This window comes from Paramormyrops kingsleyae, chromosome 22 (genome assembly GCF_048594095.1).
Source record: "Paramormyrops kingsleyae isolate MSU_618 chromosome 22, PKINGS_0.4, whole genome shotgun sequence".
In the NCBI taxonomy this organism is placed as follows: domain Eukaryota; kingdom Metazoa; phylum Chordata; class Actinopteri; order Osteoglossiformes; family Mormyridae; genus Paramormyrops; species Paramormyrops kingsleyae.
In genome coordinates, this window is record NC_132818.1 from 8,748,882 (window position 1) to 8,766,797 (window position 17,916).

Sequence of the window (17,916 nt, forward strand, 5' to 3'; positions counted from 1 at the left end):
CGTTGAATATCTTAATTGAAATCTCTATCGCAAGATGGCAAATGTTCTCCATCATATGGCTGAGCTTCAGCTTTAATTTATTTCTGATACTTCGTCTGTCTTGTGAAAACGTATCTTCTCATTCGTGCGAGTAAAACACTCTTCTTTCAACCTTTGACTGTGTCAGCGGTGTTTCATGATGTTTCTGCTCCACGTGTCATTACGTTCTGACACATTTGGGTGCTCATTCAGTTTCAACACAGATATTTTATGGGTTCCACTGAAATAAAGGTAGCTAATTATGAGAAAGACCTCGGTGTTTATGTTGATGCTTCCATGTCCTACTCTCGCCAGTGTGGGGAAGCAATAAAAACGGCCAATAGGATGTTGGCAGGGGCGGATTAACACACAGGCTAGATATGGCTTAAGCCTAGGGCCCCCACGTGTGCCAGCCTGCAAGGGGGCCCCCATTGGCGCGGAGGCAGGCGGGGTTGGAGGGCCCATAGACTACTGTAGCCTAGGGGCCTCTGTACACCTTAATCCGCCCCTGGATGTTGGGTTACATCTCTAGGTGTGTGGAGTTTAAGTCAAGGGAGGTGATGCTACGATTATACAATTCCTTGGTAAGACCCCACCTATTGTGTGCAGGTTTGGTCACCTTACCTTAAAAAGGACATTGCTGCCTTGGAAAGGGTGTAACGTAGGGCAACAAGAATGATTCCTGGTCTTAGAGGAATGTCTTATGAAGAGAGGTTAGTTGAGCTGAATCTGTTTAGCCTCGAGCAAAGGAGACTAAGGGGGAATCCAGGTATATAAGATTCTAACGGGTCTGGATGCCGTTCAGCCAAATGGCTACTTTAATATTAGTTTAAATACTAGAACTCGTGGCCATAAGTGGAAATTAGCGGGAGAACATTTTAAAATGGATTTGAGAAAGCACTTCTTTACACATCGTGTAGTTATAGTATGGAATAGTCTTCCTGTTAGTGTAGTGCAAACTAAAACCCTGTGTTCCTTTAAATCAGAGCTAGATGTGATTTTAACAACTCTGAGCTATTAGTTAAGTTCTCCCCAAACGAGGATGAGCTGAATGGCCTCTTCTCGTTTGTAAATTTCTTATGTTCTTATGTAACAAAACTCAATTCAAGTGCAACAAAACATTTGGACACTTGAAGGGTACATTGAGACATTCTGAAGCAAATCACCCTTTTCTTTAATTTACATTAATCCACACAAATAATGTTTATTTGGGTTATAAAGTGTCATCTCACCAACAAATTAGCAGCACCTTAATGATCCCTAGAAGTGTATGTGATGGTCATCAAGAATTGATTAATTGTCATGTCCCAGTTCATGATGAAATGTGTCCTCTGCATTTACCCATACGTGACATAGCAACGGGCAGATATTATTTAGCACCTGGGTAGCAGTGTGGGTGCATGTATGTGGGGGAGGGGCATCATTGGTGCCTTCGTGGTGGCGGATTTCAACCAGCAACCTTTTGCTCACAAGTGTGCTGCCCTAATCATTAAGCCATCACTACCCCAAGACAGTCTGAAAAATAATCATCTACAGCATCCACTGGACAAAGTTCACCATGGGACCTACATGCACATACAGTAGATATTATGTAGCTTCGCCATGCTATTGAACACGGCCTTCATGGTTTTTAATATGTTTCAAATGGTCAGACCTGTTCATTGTCACATGCTATACCCACAACAGACGTGAGCGGGATTACCATGGCTCTGTCAATCACTCCCTGATTTAACCCAATCAGAAATCAAAACCAAAGTGGGTTAATCCCTTTGGTGACTGATACTACACAATAATCCAACACAGCAAGTGTTCTAAAGCTTCTAGAAAGTTTTAAATACAGACAAACCATAATAAATAAGATATGGAAACTCTGCAATGAGCTTTTATGTCAGTAATTAAATCTGAGAATGCTGGTGTTTTGCCTGTGTGGTCAGAACAAGTTAAGCATCAATATATGGGAATGCATCACTCCATCTCCTATGAGTATTCATTTGCAGCATCTTAAGTCATGCTGTCACAATACTTATTTCATTTGAATGAACAATTACCAATTGAATTACCAATTATTACCAATTGATCAATGACCAGTGCACAGTATGAACAGCTTTGCAGTTAGCCTAAAACAATTTCTTATATAATGATTAATAATTGCTACAATTATTTATACAATTATACATTTGTATACAATTATTTAAAAATACTCTTTTCTCAATTAACAGTGGAAGATGTATGCAAGTAATTCATAGAACTAGTGAGGATGCTGCTTAAAAACACAACAGCATATCATCAATATTTTATTTTTTGAATTGAAATTTTCTTAGTCTTATTATATGAAATATTTATATTATGGAGCTGAAAACTAAGAATTTCGCATTTACACAGAATTTTGCATGAGAAAAATGACGTAAAATGACATTTTAAATATTGATTGTATATAATATCAAACAGCTAGGTTACTATAGACTTACCACACTCCTGTTTGTTGACTTCCAAGTGGAGGTATTGAATTTTCCAGCGCTAAATGTATTTCATATTTCTGTGCTGTGTGTTCGTTTTGTCATTCATTTACAAACAGCAGTCGCCTACATCCATGCAATATGTAAATTTCACTATACATTTTATTGACATTATTAACAAGCCCAGGCATGTCTTTAGCGTGTCTCTTATTATTCTATCCTGGAACAAAAATCTTCATCCGTAGATCTGCACCTAGGCATGAAAACAAGATTTGAATGTATGTGTTATATTAAAATATTGAATGTGATGCACTTTTTGTAGTTGCCTGCATAGTAGTTTTGCAATCATAAAAACTATGATAGTTACAGATTAAGCTGATAGCTGATGTTACATTACGCCTTTTCTAGCGCTCTAGTATACATAATTGCCTGAATGTTCTGCTTTAATTTAAGTAAAAATGTAATAGAGCCTATAGTTTACTTGGATTGAGTTCAATACACGGAATAGTTACCGCGTTAACTGAAAACGTTATTTTTTTAAGAAGCCGAAATGGCTGGTGTCAGCATTTCTCTGTGGGTGGCGTTTCGCAGATCATACAAGCGCTACCACCTGCGAAACTTTAGCGGACGACGCTAGAATAAAATTTCTGCACCTAAACACACGCAAGTGAAAAGTCTGATTCTGAGGATTCTTTTGTTTTCACCCGCTTGGTTGTAATGTAAATGTCAAGCTATGCTGGTATGATTTCACATTAATCATTATCGCGTTTATGTGAATTAACCTGAATTAACTTGCATGCCTAAAGCATTATACCTATCTGAAGTAAATATCATAGCGGTTACATATGCGCAAGTTATTTTTAAAATCGGTGTCAATGACTTCCACGTGCTGCAAGCTGCCCTGGATAGGCCTACTTGTTGTGCCTATCACATTACTACAGGGAAAAGAAGAGACACTATTAAGTAACAAGATCAGTTACTTGATTGGTTATTTTATTTTTAAAAATGCCCTTTCACCCTTTATATGTATTCATATATAAAAAGAATAATTCTTTGAATTGCAACAGAAATATTTGATACGAAATGTCAGTTAATCAAAACCAGCGGCAAATTTGTTGTTAGGCGCGGTGGCCAAGTGGTAAGGCGTCGGTCTCGTAAACCGAAGATCGCGGGTTCGAACCCCGTCCGTGCCTTATTGGGAAAAAATAGCGTTAGATGTCTTTTTAAATCAGGCAAATACATGTCACAATAGCCCATTCAAAGCAGCGGCGGATGTATTTTGGCTACTCAGAATGTATCTTAATATTTTTGCATGCAGTTTCATGGAAAAATATCTCGCACCTAATTACAAATTATTAGTTTCACTGTATTTACAACAGTGTTGGGTGACAGTTGAAATAAGTAAAATATTTACGGCTTAATCAAAGGAATTAAATACCATGCATACTTTTTATGCATTATGCAAAAAATACATTGTTTGCTACTTCGCCACAAGGAGTCGCTTAAAACGAAAAGCAGGTTGTATCAAGTTGCGAATTAGTATTCTAACAATGAATTTTTAAATTCTAAATAATTCACTCTTCACACGTTAGGAAGAAGCATAATGTGACAGTAAGGTTCAAACAATGACATTTTACATTTTAACAACTTGACACTTATACAGGCATAGGTTATTTTACTGGATCTTTGCTACCGCCGATTAATACGATTTATTGTTATTGTAATATCATGCTGTTGTTCTAATGGTGAACTTTTATGCCTATAATAACCTTTAAATTGTCAATTGAAGAATATTATACCGAAAGACAATCATTTACCATTTGTAAAACACGTGCAGTACTATAGCTATTGCGTAGAAATAAATTAGGAAATGGTGCAGCACCACTGTTTTCCAACTGGTGGCAACACGAATCTATTCAATAATTACTTACAAAGACGGAAAAGTCTGGAGAGGCACCGACAAAGTAATCAGTTTGCTACCTAGAATTCCTTGTTTGGGAGGGAAGAGTTTGCTTGCGCCAGAAAGAGTCAACGACTTGCACTCAGTCTGACTGGTCAGTTATGACAAGCACGTTCGCAGACACGAAGCGGATCTGTAAGGATAACGTCACTCACACATGCGGATGCATGAAGGGGACGGAGAACTTTCCATGATTTTGTCGTCTGAGAGAGAAACAGGTATTTTTGCGGCTATGATGGAATTAACATTTTTTTCCGTCTCGGTGGACAATAGGCTACAAACATCATTTTCTCTGAACATGTTGCACCTTCTTTAAAAGGATCGTATTGCCAAACTCGACGTCCGCGTGAGATCACGAATGACCGAAAGGCTGGACCGAGCCGTAACATATAGTGAACTTAGCTTCGGTACCCGTCTCATCCTCGTCGTACGCAATCCTTTATTGCACAGACCGCCTAATGTATGAGAGGAAACTGCAGCGAAAGGTGTCAGTGTGAAGGTAAAAAAATGGAGAGTGTGATCGTTTCTGTAACAGAAAAAAGCCGTTATACGATAATCCACATAGGAAAGAAATGCAAATTAGGCTATTACTTTTGGTGCTTTTGCACGAAACATGCGAAAGAGTTTCAGATAATGCACGACATACAGTATGTCATTCCGTCGGTAGCCTCAATACTTTCTGTTAGAAGATTTTTTTTTTCCTTAGGGTAACTATATATGGGAAAGGGCTTCGTAGAGTGATAACTGAAATAGCTTTTAAAGATGACTTTCTAACGAGATTCGGCTCCGTCCGTCACATCTTATATTGATCGGGACTCTACATCCATTCATTTGACCCACGTAAGGTGGCTGCCATTCAAAAGAAGCCTTTTGGGAATGTGTCTGAGGTTGGGTCTTTGCGGGCAAGGTGAGTGCTGTGTGTTCTCTCAACTGGCCTACAAAGTCCCAGTTTTTGACTCATGTGACCATCGACGGCGTGTCTTTAAGAGAACTGATCAAGTTTTATGTCTCCGAGAAACATACAACCTGCGTAACAGCGTTACGCGTTATATCTATAATCGCTCTCCGACTCTTTTCTCTTTAATAAATTTGGATTTTCGTTCTAGAGTATAAAAATATATTCGATACTCCAGTGCATCATAAAATACCAGCCAAACCTAACCATTTAAAACCATTCCAAGTAACCATTGTTTCGCAGGTGATTTATAAATTACGAATTAATGTTCTGAAAGCAGACGTTTCAAATATGTGTCAGGAGACCAATAGGTAGAAATACAAATAAAGCAGACGCCGTATTGTACTGTCAATGTAGCTGCCTGCTATGATGAAAGACTAATTCTATACTGTAGTTAATTTAGGGTAATACATTGCTATACGTAACTTCAGGCACCCGGAAAACTACCTCTTTTGTAGTAGCCTAACTCACAGAAGCAGCGGGAAAAACAAGAAGCCCAAACCAGTCGTGCTCCTGTTCATTAAAAAAATACTTCGTAGACCTAATGTCAATGTATGCGAATTCTCGGTTTTTATATGTTAATGACATTATGTCTGTCGCTCATGTAACTTCATTTTTTCATTCCTATTTTGAGCAACGCAGTAGGCTATTACATGAAACTGTGATATTTATCATTTAAAAAAAAAAAATTCGCTACCTCTTAAATAAATTCCTTCAAGATCAGCCTCAATTGCTGATTACAAACAGATTGGTATACATTTCTTCGTCAAAATAAGTTTTACTAATGAAAGTAATTAAGTTAATAGTCATTTGTAAAATCATTAAAACACATGTTTAATTTGAGTTTGAAGTGTCAAATTAAGATTTAATCGGTCATTTAACAGCATGCATCATAACGCTAAACACGATTTACTAAAGACTTAAACGCATAAATTTATAGCTTAACATATATAGTTTTTACAAATAACATTTAGTTTACTGATAATTATTTTAGTAATTGTCGATGGCATTGTTTTATTAGTGAAATTTAAAAGGAAACGATAACGTATATCATGACATTGATGATTATATTTAATTTGTTAAATTAGGACCCACAACTACATTAAATATCTAATTATTTTAACAATATATTTAAACATTATTCATGCATTTTATTATTTATGCATTATTTATGCTAAAATGCTTTATTACAAAAATCTGTTTAATAAAGCTGCTTCCTTAATACCTTTTCTTCATCAGTATTTATGAAGGAAAACGACAGAACATTATTGTGCAAATGCCAAACATTAAATTAGTGGTTAATGTGGTCACTCTCTTTAAAATATTAACTCACGTTATAATGTTACATATAAGGAGGGCCCTAAAATAAATAAATGCTTAGAGCTATAATTATCTGGCAAACTTTTTGATATTTCTTACATATTAAATTATTTAGAAAGTGTATTTAATTTACAATTGTTCATATCTTCAAATAGCTTATTATCTTCTTACAAGAACTTTTCTAAAATTGCACTAAAATTCTTCAGCCACCTCAAAACTTTTTAAACCTGGAACAGAAAAAGTAAAACCCAAACACTTTAATGGGTTTTTAAATATAAACAGCAGGAAAATTAATTTTAAAAACATATATAACATTTTAAAACAAAAAAATAATATTACCAACTGTATATTATTATTAATATTATTATTATTATTATTAATATCAGAATAAGATACAGTTTTCCTAACCTAAAGACTAGGGCTGAATTTCCCAAAAGCGTTAACACTAAGTCCTATGTTAGTCCTATGTTAAAAGGCTTCAGGAAAGTCACCCTAGATCATTAAGAAGTAGCACAGGATGAGCACAATGAACTAAGGAATTCTGGGAAATTCACATAGCAAGCTGATTAAATATGAGATACTATGGCACATGTGACCGCCTGCCAGGGATCTCCCAGTGGGTCTGGACCGCGTCTCACAAACAGCACTGTCCCTCTGATCTCTCTAACCGAGCAGCTCTGCACCCTCGTTTGTCAGCCAGGCTTTGCAGAGAAGCCAGATGTGGCGCCGCACTGGGGATCGCCAAGGCCTGCGGGAGTGTGTGAAGGTAAACAGCGCCGGATGGCGATCCCCCCCTCTGAACAGCAAGGGCACCCACCAGAAGGAGTTAATTGTCGCTACTAAATTATTGGCATTATTTAAGGCTGCAGTTTGAGTTTGTTCACCTATTTGCTTCACATGCTCACTGCAGAACAAATCGCCTGGCGGAGTGGGTTGAACTCGCTCACCCTTTTCATACTTCTGCGCAAATCCCAATGCAAGTCCTATTTTTTTTTATATGTGCAATTTATAAACCCTGGCGTGCCGGTTTTGAAGAGAAAGAAAGCTGTTCCTCTCTTTTTTTTCCCCCACTTTAAGTTCACAGCTGTTGGATGGCTGACAGCTCGACCTGGTAACTTCCAGTCCTTGGAAACTGGGAACTCCCCCCCCCCTCACAATTCCCCAACTGCCCCCTGACCTACTGACTCTAGAGTCACTAATGGCCCCGGGAATGAAGGGGCTGTGGAATAACAGGTTGGGGGGGGAGGGGGGGGGGGGGGTAGGGGAAGAGAACCCAAGAGGCAGCAAGAAAAATGAGGGACTTTTGGGGGCAGCTGTGTTTCATGGAACCAGTCATAATGCCCCTAAAAATCCTTATTACTCTTGCAATGTTCAACCATCTTCCGAGGAAAACCCCAAACCCCCCCCCCCCACCGGGGGACTCGCCTGACCCCGCTTGCCGTCGCCACGTTAGCACACCAGCACATGCTCATGTGCACCGTTTACATCAATTTACAAGGCAAATCACATGACTGCACAGCAAAGCAGACCTTATATGGATTCCTGTATTTCCAATTAATTTTACGGTGGCCTGCGATTTAAATAATGTGGTTTAAAATGTGTTTTTAGATGTTTCAACTTCAAATGTGCTATGAAATAATTTTCTTTTATGCGCCGACAATTAAATTGCCATTTTTCTCTATTTCTGTTGAATGTTGATTTGAATTTAATGAATTTAAATCTCAAAAAGGGAGCCATCAAGTATACAGGACAATGATCATCTACCATCTGCTGACTGTGAGGGGGAACTGAGCTGGTTTTGGGTGGGGGGAGCCAGCCAGAAAATATTTTATATATGTATATATGTATATATTCATTCAAATGTTACTCACCAACGAAGGAGTGTACTCATGATTACACATCAAATGTCGTAGTATTTCAGATACATCTCTAAATCCAGCGAAAACATTCAAATGTGAAAATCTAATATTCCCAAATACTCTCAAATTTCTTTATTTTTTAGTCTGACTTGTCAGTGCGACTTCCGGAATAATGAAGTCTCGTGGAAATTCCAGTGGAATCCCCAGTGAGTCATGTGGGGAATTTCTCTGTTTCCTAAAAGACTCATATGACCCATTGCTGGAGCTGGGAGAGAGCAGAGGCCCTGCTTGGGGCTTTGGGAAGATGCGGAGAATGACCTGTCAGAACTTGCGGAACTATGAACTGCCCAGCAGTTCCTCTGACTAGCTTTAGCTCGTTACCGTTTCTTGTGCCAGGATGGTAGTACACCTCTCGCCAATATTTGTAATCTCTTCGCTGCTATTGGTCCTGGCCAGAGAAAACCTTGCTGCACGCCACAAACATATTAGCATGACAGCAACGGCTACTATTTAAAAAAAAAACATGCGCACAAACACACGTTTGTCTCAGTTCTTCTCACACCTGTACGTGCAAGTAAAAACCTGCAGTTAAAAAAAGGCACATAAGCCATTGGCAGTGGAGTCCTCGATGCCCGTTGGATGCAGTGCCCAGTGCCAGTGAGCAGGCATGGCAGCCATTTACCTGCAAACAGGTGGAGGTGTACCAGGCTAATAGGCAGGAACGGGCAGCCAAGGGAAGCCAGAGGCTGGGCCACACCCAGTGGGAGAGTCAGCGCCCCCTTGGGGCCTCATTGCACTCCTGCCGCTCGCGGCACCCGTGAGGGTGTCAGTCAAACACAGAAGTTAAGTACGGCTACATCACAACCTGGATAAACAGGAAACATAGCATGTTCTGCCAAATGAGAATGCAGTACTTCCACAACCACTGGTTGGACCCCATGCTATTTAAAACTGATTTATGACACATTTGGTCTTAATAAAAGATGGATAGTCTTAGTTATTCCTGTAACAATGTCATCAATCAACTGTTCCTATTAACACAAAAGGATATTTAATAGAAGCGACATGCTTGCTTTGCTACTCGTTACCATTAGAATCACTTTTAATACAGCTGGATGCCTGTAAATTGGCAGGCATAACATTTCTCGCGGGGGGAGGGTGGGGACACTCTGCGTCATCAGGCCGTTGCATTTGCATTTATAGCTGACAGTCATCGGCGGAGCAGCAGCCCGGTTCGGGCAAACGGACTCCTCTTCTGTCCTGAAACGTTACCTGGCACTTAGTGTTTTAACAGCAGGCAACAATTTAGGTAGCTTTTGCACTGACGGATCATTGTGGTGTTTTTGGCCGCACCCCGGTCAGCCTCGGTTTCACGCCATGTGCGTCCTCTACTCCGGCCCAAAAGAAAAAGAACAATGAGCAACAGGAGGTGCTTTTTTGAACGCTCGGCTTTATGGCGCGTTCGGCCGCCTTTTCCCGCGGGCTTTCGCGAAGACGTCCCGCCGTTTCTCCCTCAGCTGTCTCCAAGGTGTCACTGTAGCGGCATCCAAATTAGAACATGGATTCTAATGAACTTAGAAATTCACTTGAAAGGCAGCACAAGAACAGGGTTTGTGCTTGCCTTCTCAGTCTCTTCATAAACCGATGCTTACAAAGGCTCACAAGCACCGATAGTTAAAGCGCGGCTGAAACTGGGCTGTCTGCTAAACACAAAATTGAAAAATATGTTCATGCGAACAAAAAATATTTTCTTTGTCCCCCAAAGCAGGCGGAAATAAAAGCCCAGAATAAACAGAACCATGTCTGCCTCACACATGAGTGCTTTAAAAACAAACTTGATTAAGTAAATCTGAAACATTTTCAGTTCAGGCTAAACAACTTAAGTGACCTATTGGTGAGACAGGCACGTTGAGAGCATTTTAAAACTTTCGGTCTTAAACTGACCTAAGCAAAGAGAATCTTGGTGGACCCATGACTTTCTTCCTCTGGCTTTCGGATGGAGGTGTTGATTAATTTTTGGCAAAGCAGATTGCCGACTGCAACCAATTATTACTCAGCAAGACACTCTAGCCTTAAGTAACCCACAGAAACAATAACTATATTTACATGAATAGACCAAATTGCCCAAAAATTCCTCTGCTGTTTCAGCTCAGCCCATCTGAATCACAGGCAATTAGAAAACAGAACCCCAGTCGATATTGTAATACTGATGATTTAAGAAACCAATTTAATGTTGGACTGCCCAAATTTGCATGGGTGTCAATGATGCAATCCTTCCTGGCTGTAATCATTATCAGCTTTAACATTGTACTACTTCTGCAAGTCCAGGTAGATACAAACACTTGCTGTCATGGCAAAAAACTACCTCATATACTAAGTATCATTTTAAATTTACATTTAATATAGATAACACATACACTGTAACATGGACTAATGTGGAGCATTTGAGTTTTAACACACCTGCAAACAGATCCTCTATTTCTCGTATAAGACTTTGCAATCGACTTTTCTACATTTATGAGACAACCCTTTGAAATTGGTCTTTAACTAGTGCAAGTGTTCCCTAGGAAAAGAGAACGGCAAAGTAAACTTAGCTCAAATGCATTTGCTGACAGCAAGATTCTGGCACCTGAGATAGACGACTTCGTAAAATACGGACATGACATCTATGAGCATCTGCGTTAAAAACACCCTGAGAGCAAATTGCCCTGATGCAAAGGTACGTTAAAGTTTTAACCGATGCTTGAGCCATGATAACATTACTGTAGCTTTGAGCAAAAAACCTCTAAGGATATAAATCAATGCCGATTGCTATGCATAGTTGTCTATTTTTACATGGGTATTTTCACATTATTCTTCGTTTTTTTAAAATGTTTTTTCTGCTTTTTAGTTTTGTACAGCACGTTGTGACTTTTTTTTCTGTGAATGGAGCTTAATGAATAAATGTTACTACTGTTTGCTAAGGTGCAAAAACAAGACCTCGGTCAACAGGGCCTGATCTCTCAAAGGGGAGACGACCTCAGCCCTGACCAGAGGTGGAAATTTCAGGTCCAGAAAGTACAAATCCAGACCGTGATTTAGTTTCAACCAACCAGTTGAGCATAAAGAGTCACAGTCACAGAGTACGCCACTGGTTGGTTGAAACAAAATCCTGGTCTGGATTCGTACTTTCTGGACCTGAAATTTCCACCTCTGGCCCTGACACTGGACTCCTGATGTTCCCTGCAGCACGCAAAGCGCGTTATGTTTTAGGAGAACAGAAAAGCTCACAATTGAGCGTCCCTTAGGGGCAACAAGCTGGCTTGGTGGTGCTTGAGCGTTGGCTGCGTTTGCTCTGGTAGTCGCTAATCACGACCCAACTCCCACCACACCCCTCACTGGCTAACTGCCCACCCTACTTGCCCAACAAGCACATTCATGTAGGGCCTCAGCGCTACTGAGCCCATTGCCCAATGACCAATATAAATGCCGGAGTTTGTCACCAGTGTGTCATCATTGAAATAAAAATGTGAAACGCTTCTGAATGCTCAACAAGTGCCTAAGGGTGTCAGGGTTCAAGTGGAGGATAATAGGTCAAGGAGTGTGTGTCACAGCTGACTAGAAAAAAGTTCAGAGCAAGACAGGCTCGGGGGTCGGTGGTTTTCCAGAAAGTCCCAAGGATTCCGGTGGACTCATAAAACCAGGACGCTAAGCGATAGGCGCCTGCCTTTGCTCCTTAACATATAGACACAGAAAGTGGAATAACGATCTCCAGTGCCAGTCATTTTAATAAATGCTAATGCTTTGCTTTAACTGCACCTTCATAATGCATTTATAATGCATTCATAGAACATTCAATGCACCTTCATAATGCATTTGCAGAACATAGGGCAGTGGTGGCTTAATGGTTAGGGACATGCACTGGTTTGAATCCCTGAAGTACCACTGAGGTACCCTGAGCAAGGTGCCACCCCCAAGCACTGCTCCCCGGGCGCTGAATTAGCTGCCCCCTGCTATGTCACATATGGGTTACATGCAGGGGACACATTTTGTTGTTGTGCACTTTGTGCTGTGGTGTGTCAACAATGACAACTAATCACTTTCAGCTTTAACATAATATTATATATTATAATCATATAATCATACAATGTTTGTTATTAATGGCAAATTTCTGGATTTATACAGATATATGATTTATATGATTCTACATGAATACACTTCAGGTAGCCCCAAATAAGATTTAAGCAGAGATTAGTTTTCATCATTTATCTGAAAACAAAGTTCCAAAATAAACTTAAGACCATTGTAATGACCGGCCTGCCCTCCTGCTATTATCCAACTCCAGAATCTTCCAAACGGTTGAGTATTTTAATGTAACAGCCTGTCACGCACAGTACGATTCACACATTTCGAGACGCTTGCCAGGAAATGCAAGCTAGTCCACAGATTCAGGTTAAGTGCCCTGATCAAAAGTACAACTGCAGACCTCTCGTGGCATCTAATCATACAAAATGTTCGTCAGCAGCCCGGCTTGAAAGCGGACATATTCCTCACTGTAAGGGCTTAAGTGTCTATGTGCAGTATTGTTATAGACAGTATTCACACACACAGGGCGCACAGAACTCCGCACCGTCTGCAGAGTCAGCCGGAAAGCCTGTCGGAACACAACTCACTGCTGAGTCACTCAAACGAAACAGCGAAGCACTCGTCTTGTTTGCAGTTTCTGCACTTTATGTATATATGCTGCTCCGTGGTGCCAGGCAACGTTATTTTGTGCTACTGTATGCTGTGGATTGTATTTGGATGGTTTGACAATAAAGACCCACTGGACTTGAGGTGCAGACTGCAAAAGAACAGGATGGAAAAGTGACTGGTAAGTGTTACACGGATTGGCTCGGCCCAGCGAGAGATAAATCAGGTATGGGAGACTCCAGTGATCAAACTGACTCAAGGATTACACATTTTGGGGGGGGGGGGATGACAGAAGACTCCATTCACTGGCATAAGGGAGATGCTGGGCCTCTGACATGCCTGTTGAAAATCTTCTTGACATTAATGCGAGCTCTGGGCATTTGATGACTGTGTGCCCCTTATGTGCCACTCCCTAAGCATTACAGTTTTATAATCTTCATTGGTTCCAATAAGAGGGAACAGACTTTAATGGTTTTAATGAGCGTTTTGTTGGGGACGTGAAAAGCCCCACAAGTGCTGCACTTGTGGGGGCGGTGATTCCGAATACAGACATTTAGCCCAAAGGGCGTCAGCTCAAATCCCGGGAGGAGTTCTCCTGTTGTACCCTTAATAACCTGACCTACTCCTATAAAACACCACGCTGTATAAATGCACAAAAAAAACTGCTTTAGGTTGAAGTTCTGGCTCAGCACCTAAACTGCGAACTGTGCCCAAGTATGTATGTGCACACGCTGCGATTATATGTGATGTGAATAACCAATAAAGCTTCCCGCTTCAAGGGTGAGTCCAAACGGCCTCAGTGTCTGGTTCTGTGCCCTCCGATCCGCAGTCAGTTCAAACCAGAATATCAGGATGGGCAGGTGTGTAATGAAAAGCTGAATAATGAACAAAGAGGGTGACTCATCATGCTGTGTTCCCGCATGAGTATTTGCATGCTCACTGTATGTAACTCGCACATCAATACTCAGGTATTACTACTTTATGTGGCACATCTACACTCTATGCATGAGGCTCTGAGTACCTCATTGACATGGATACTTAGGTATACTCATGGTCTGTTGTGGATAAATACTTGGAAATACTCACACAATGTTTATCTGTACTTGAATATTTAGCTATTCTCACTATTCACCATTTTTGCAAGAATATTCTCACTATTCAAAAGTATTTGTGCTCAAGAATTTAGGAATATACATTAACTTCTGTCTGTGAGTACTTATGGACATCAAACTCCAAGACAAGTAAATCAATTAGTCACACCGCCAATGTGATCATTTTAATGTATAAATTAAGGGATCCTTCAGCTATAATCCCTTTCAACAAGCTTTTTGGAAACTGTAATAGGCTGATAAACATCTGTCTGACTTTTGGCCTGACACATTTCATGAAATTTTGCAACCGTTTTGCAAGCTTTTTGACACAAGTACCTACTGCCCATCCCTGTAACAGCTATCATGACTGCAAGGCATGAGCTGGACAAGCTAGTGACTCAGGGTCAGCCAAGGTCGCACAGCCCACACTGCTCAACACATTGCACGCATTGCTTAACGCTGAACTGATTTTAGCTCGGCCTCCCAGTCGAGCTGGACAAGCACTGTTGCTCAGCAACAATGGAACTGCCCTCTGATTGGACAGTTGAAGCAGGCAAAAGCAGAACCCTATTAACTAAGCGACTGTTTCTCTCTGAAGTCTTCTCAAAACGCCTGTCACTGGATAGCACGTGGGGGATTATAAATGCTTGAAAAGTTCTAGAAAGTAGTTGTTACAGTGGCACATTTCATTGACAATTTGGGATTACGTGCACATAATTACAACAAGCAGCCATCTATTAGGATCCCACTGCACCCACAAAATGTGTTTTGGCAGGTAGAGTCGGGCAGGGATCACTGACAAGCATGTTTCTGTGAGTCATCGCAGGGAGGGAGAGCGAAGCGCTTCGCGCCCAGACCGAGAGGAGTTCCCTCTTCAGCACAGAGACTTATGTGGCCTAACTCACAGCACCCCCACTTCTGCCTCTTTGCACAGGAGCAGACTCGGGTGACAAGGCAGTAAGGCTGAGGCAGCATTGCAGTCTGTTTGCCACTGCTGCAGTTCACAGATGCAGGAACGAACTGCTGCGCCGATACGCCTGAGGAAGCTCGCCAGCCAAATATCCACCTGTATAAACAGGTCAGTCTTGCTCAAAACATTATGTAAATCTGTGGATGAAAGCAGCCGACAGGACAATGAGTGGCACCGATTAAACGTAAACTTACGGAGATTATTATAAATATGAATAAAGCTTTTACCCACAACCATGTTTTTAACCAAAGATTGCTGGTGACATATAGGATTATTACTTCGATAATCCTAAAATGAAGACTAAAAGCACTTGGTACTATTATTATGTTATTATATTATATGTTGCTATTATATTATCATGTTAGTTCAGAATGCCAGCAGCTGCTAAGAAACTTCCAAGCACCATCTATGACTAACAGCCCAAATAAACAGACGCATCCACTGGCCGCGATGAGAGATTATCCGAGCGTGTTTACCGACGTTGGGAAGTTAGGCGTTGGAGGTATCCCACAGGTAAACAAGGCTGGACATGATTGCGTTTGCAGCAGGCCTTCGTGTCTGGGGCGGGGGGGGGGGGGGCTCTAGTTCTGCACACTGCAGGGTGTCAGGATGGTGAACACGTGGGTTGTCTCATCCCTGGAAGGACGGGTGTGTTGGAATAACCGCAGCGCTGTGAATGTGCTTAGGGTGTGGTTTGTGCGTTTATGACTCACACGGTGGCTGTAAGGCAAATGCCATAACTGAAGAGAGGAAGCATGTGGCGTGCAGAGGATGTACTGCACAGGCCTTCCGAGGGCTAAAGGTCTGCTGTAGGGACACTTTACAGAGAAAAGGAGCATCCTGAAGGCGTACTTTGTGGCTTAGCTTCTCATTCGATCCCGATTCGGAGTCACACCGGCAGCACGCAAACACCCCCCCCCGGTCCGCGTCATTCACACATCTGTGTATAAGGACCTCCCCCTCCAGAAAGGCCTGACATATGTGAGTGGCATCACATCTAGGGAAAGACAAGCAGAGCCCATCTTTCCTGCTGCCACTACAGGGTAGGGACAAGGAGAGGGAGGGGGATCGAGCGAGAGAGCCACAGCAAAACTGGGACAGTGGAGTTTTCCTGCTCTCATTCGGGACAGAAAGAGGTCACCTGCACCTACGAGCTCTACGGCGCGGCCTCCGCTCTCACCCATCCTCAGTCCTGTGTGCTAGATTCCTGCAGAAGCGTACGAACGTGAAAATCAAACGTAAACCTAAATCCTTTATTTAAAACCAGCAATTATTACGAATGACTGAATTTTATTAGTTACATTCAAAAAACCTAATTGAGCTAGTAAATAAACCCTTAAATGCTAGAATCTCACATGAAACCATTAATATAAACATAACCTAAAAAAAAACATTAATTTTGAAATTTAACATGCTATGTTAGATGTTATTAAATCAAAAACAGAATAGCAGGACACCCAACAAAGGTGGAGGTTTATGGGTAACTTTGGTGTTCCTTATCTCCCACAGCACTTAACTTTAATAGCCTTGAACTCATGCTGAATTGCAGATGTTGTCCAGCCCTTGGATGGACCACAGATGACATGCTTAAGCTTTGGGGAAGACAAGACCTTGGCGGGAACCGGCTTAGACCTAAATGGCCAAGGGCCAATCCCATAATTAATGAAGTATATCTTGGAGTGGTACCAGGTGACATGGATTTATTGGAAAGGCACACATGGACAATCACCCATGCATGGCTCCCCTTGATCTCCCACGAGAACAGGGGTGGGGAACCTGATCCATGCAGGACCACTGGGGTGCGGGTTTTTGGGATGACCTCTCCATCAGCCAATAATCAAGCAGTGGCTCTCAGCTGCAGTCTGAGAGCCACTAGCTGTTTGAGAGGTCATCCCAAAAACCTGCACTGGTCTCCCACGAATTAGGCTCCCCACCCCTGTCCTAGTGGTCCTTACTAAGTGCTATGAGGTTCAACCAAGCCAGCTCCTCAAAATCCAGCTCCTTCTTTGAGGGTTTCCACCCAGAGTGGATCAACTTTGCATCAGAATCTTGTAAGCCTTTAAATTCTCTTTGTGCACCTGCTCCCTCAAACCCAAACAGCGTGTAAGTCGAACATCCATATTCTCAAAAAGGATACCAGAAGGATAATTGCCTTAAGAATTAGGGACCTACTTACCGGGCAAGGCTGGGTTGCACTCCACATTGTTCCCACGGAGGACATCCACCTTGCCAAGCTGGAAAGCATTCCCACCTTCCATCAGTTTTCTGGGGCTCTCATGGCCAAAAGTTATCCATCTCTTTTGTAGCAATAGTAGTCCTTCTCTTTGGGATATAGGCAAGATACACCCGGTGACTGTAGTGCTCTTTGGGATCATCTGGGGACATAAACTTATTCCAGACACAGGACCTAGACCTAACGGGAAAAGGGAGTTGCAAAGTCTTGAGTCTCCTGGACAGCTTCTCTAGGCTTTCGGGGTCAGCCGCGTCATAAGCTTTCACACCATTTCAACTACGTAAGGCTCATTTTGGCTGCCCACTGAGGAGGGACACCTCTGGAACCTCCACATTACACCTTCAGACAAGATCTTCTAGTAAACTGACATGGGATTCATAGGC

General features: G+C 41.6%; 1 long non-coding RNA gene and 1 other non-coding gene across 2 annotated transcripts; one reads left to right on the top strand and one right to left on the bottom strand.

Annotated features, from left to right (window-relative positions):
* Window positions 1–2,611: 2,611 nt before the first annotated feature.
* LOC140581606 (uncharacterized) lies at window positions 2,612–4,526 on the bottom strand. Its single transcript, XR_011984698.1, has 2 exons — window positions 4,406–4,526; window positions 2,612–2,727 (listed from the first exon to the last, which is right to left on the bottom strand). It is a non-coding gene; the product is annotated as an uncharacterized lncRNA (long non-coding RNA).
* On the top strand, window positions 3,596–3,667 carry trnat-cgu (transfer RNA threonine (anticodon CGU)). The gene has a single exon. It is a non-coding gene; the product is annotated as a tRNA-Thr (tRNA).
* Window positions 4,527–17,916: the final 13,390 nt, after the last annotated feature.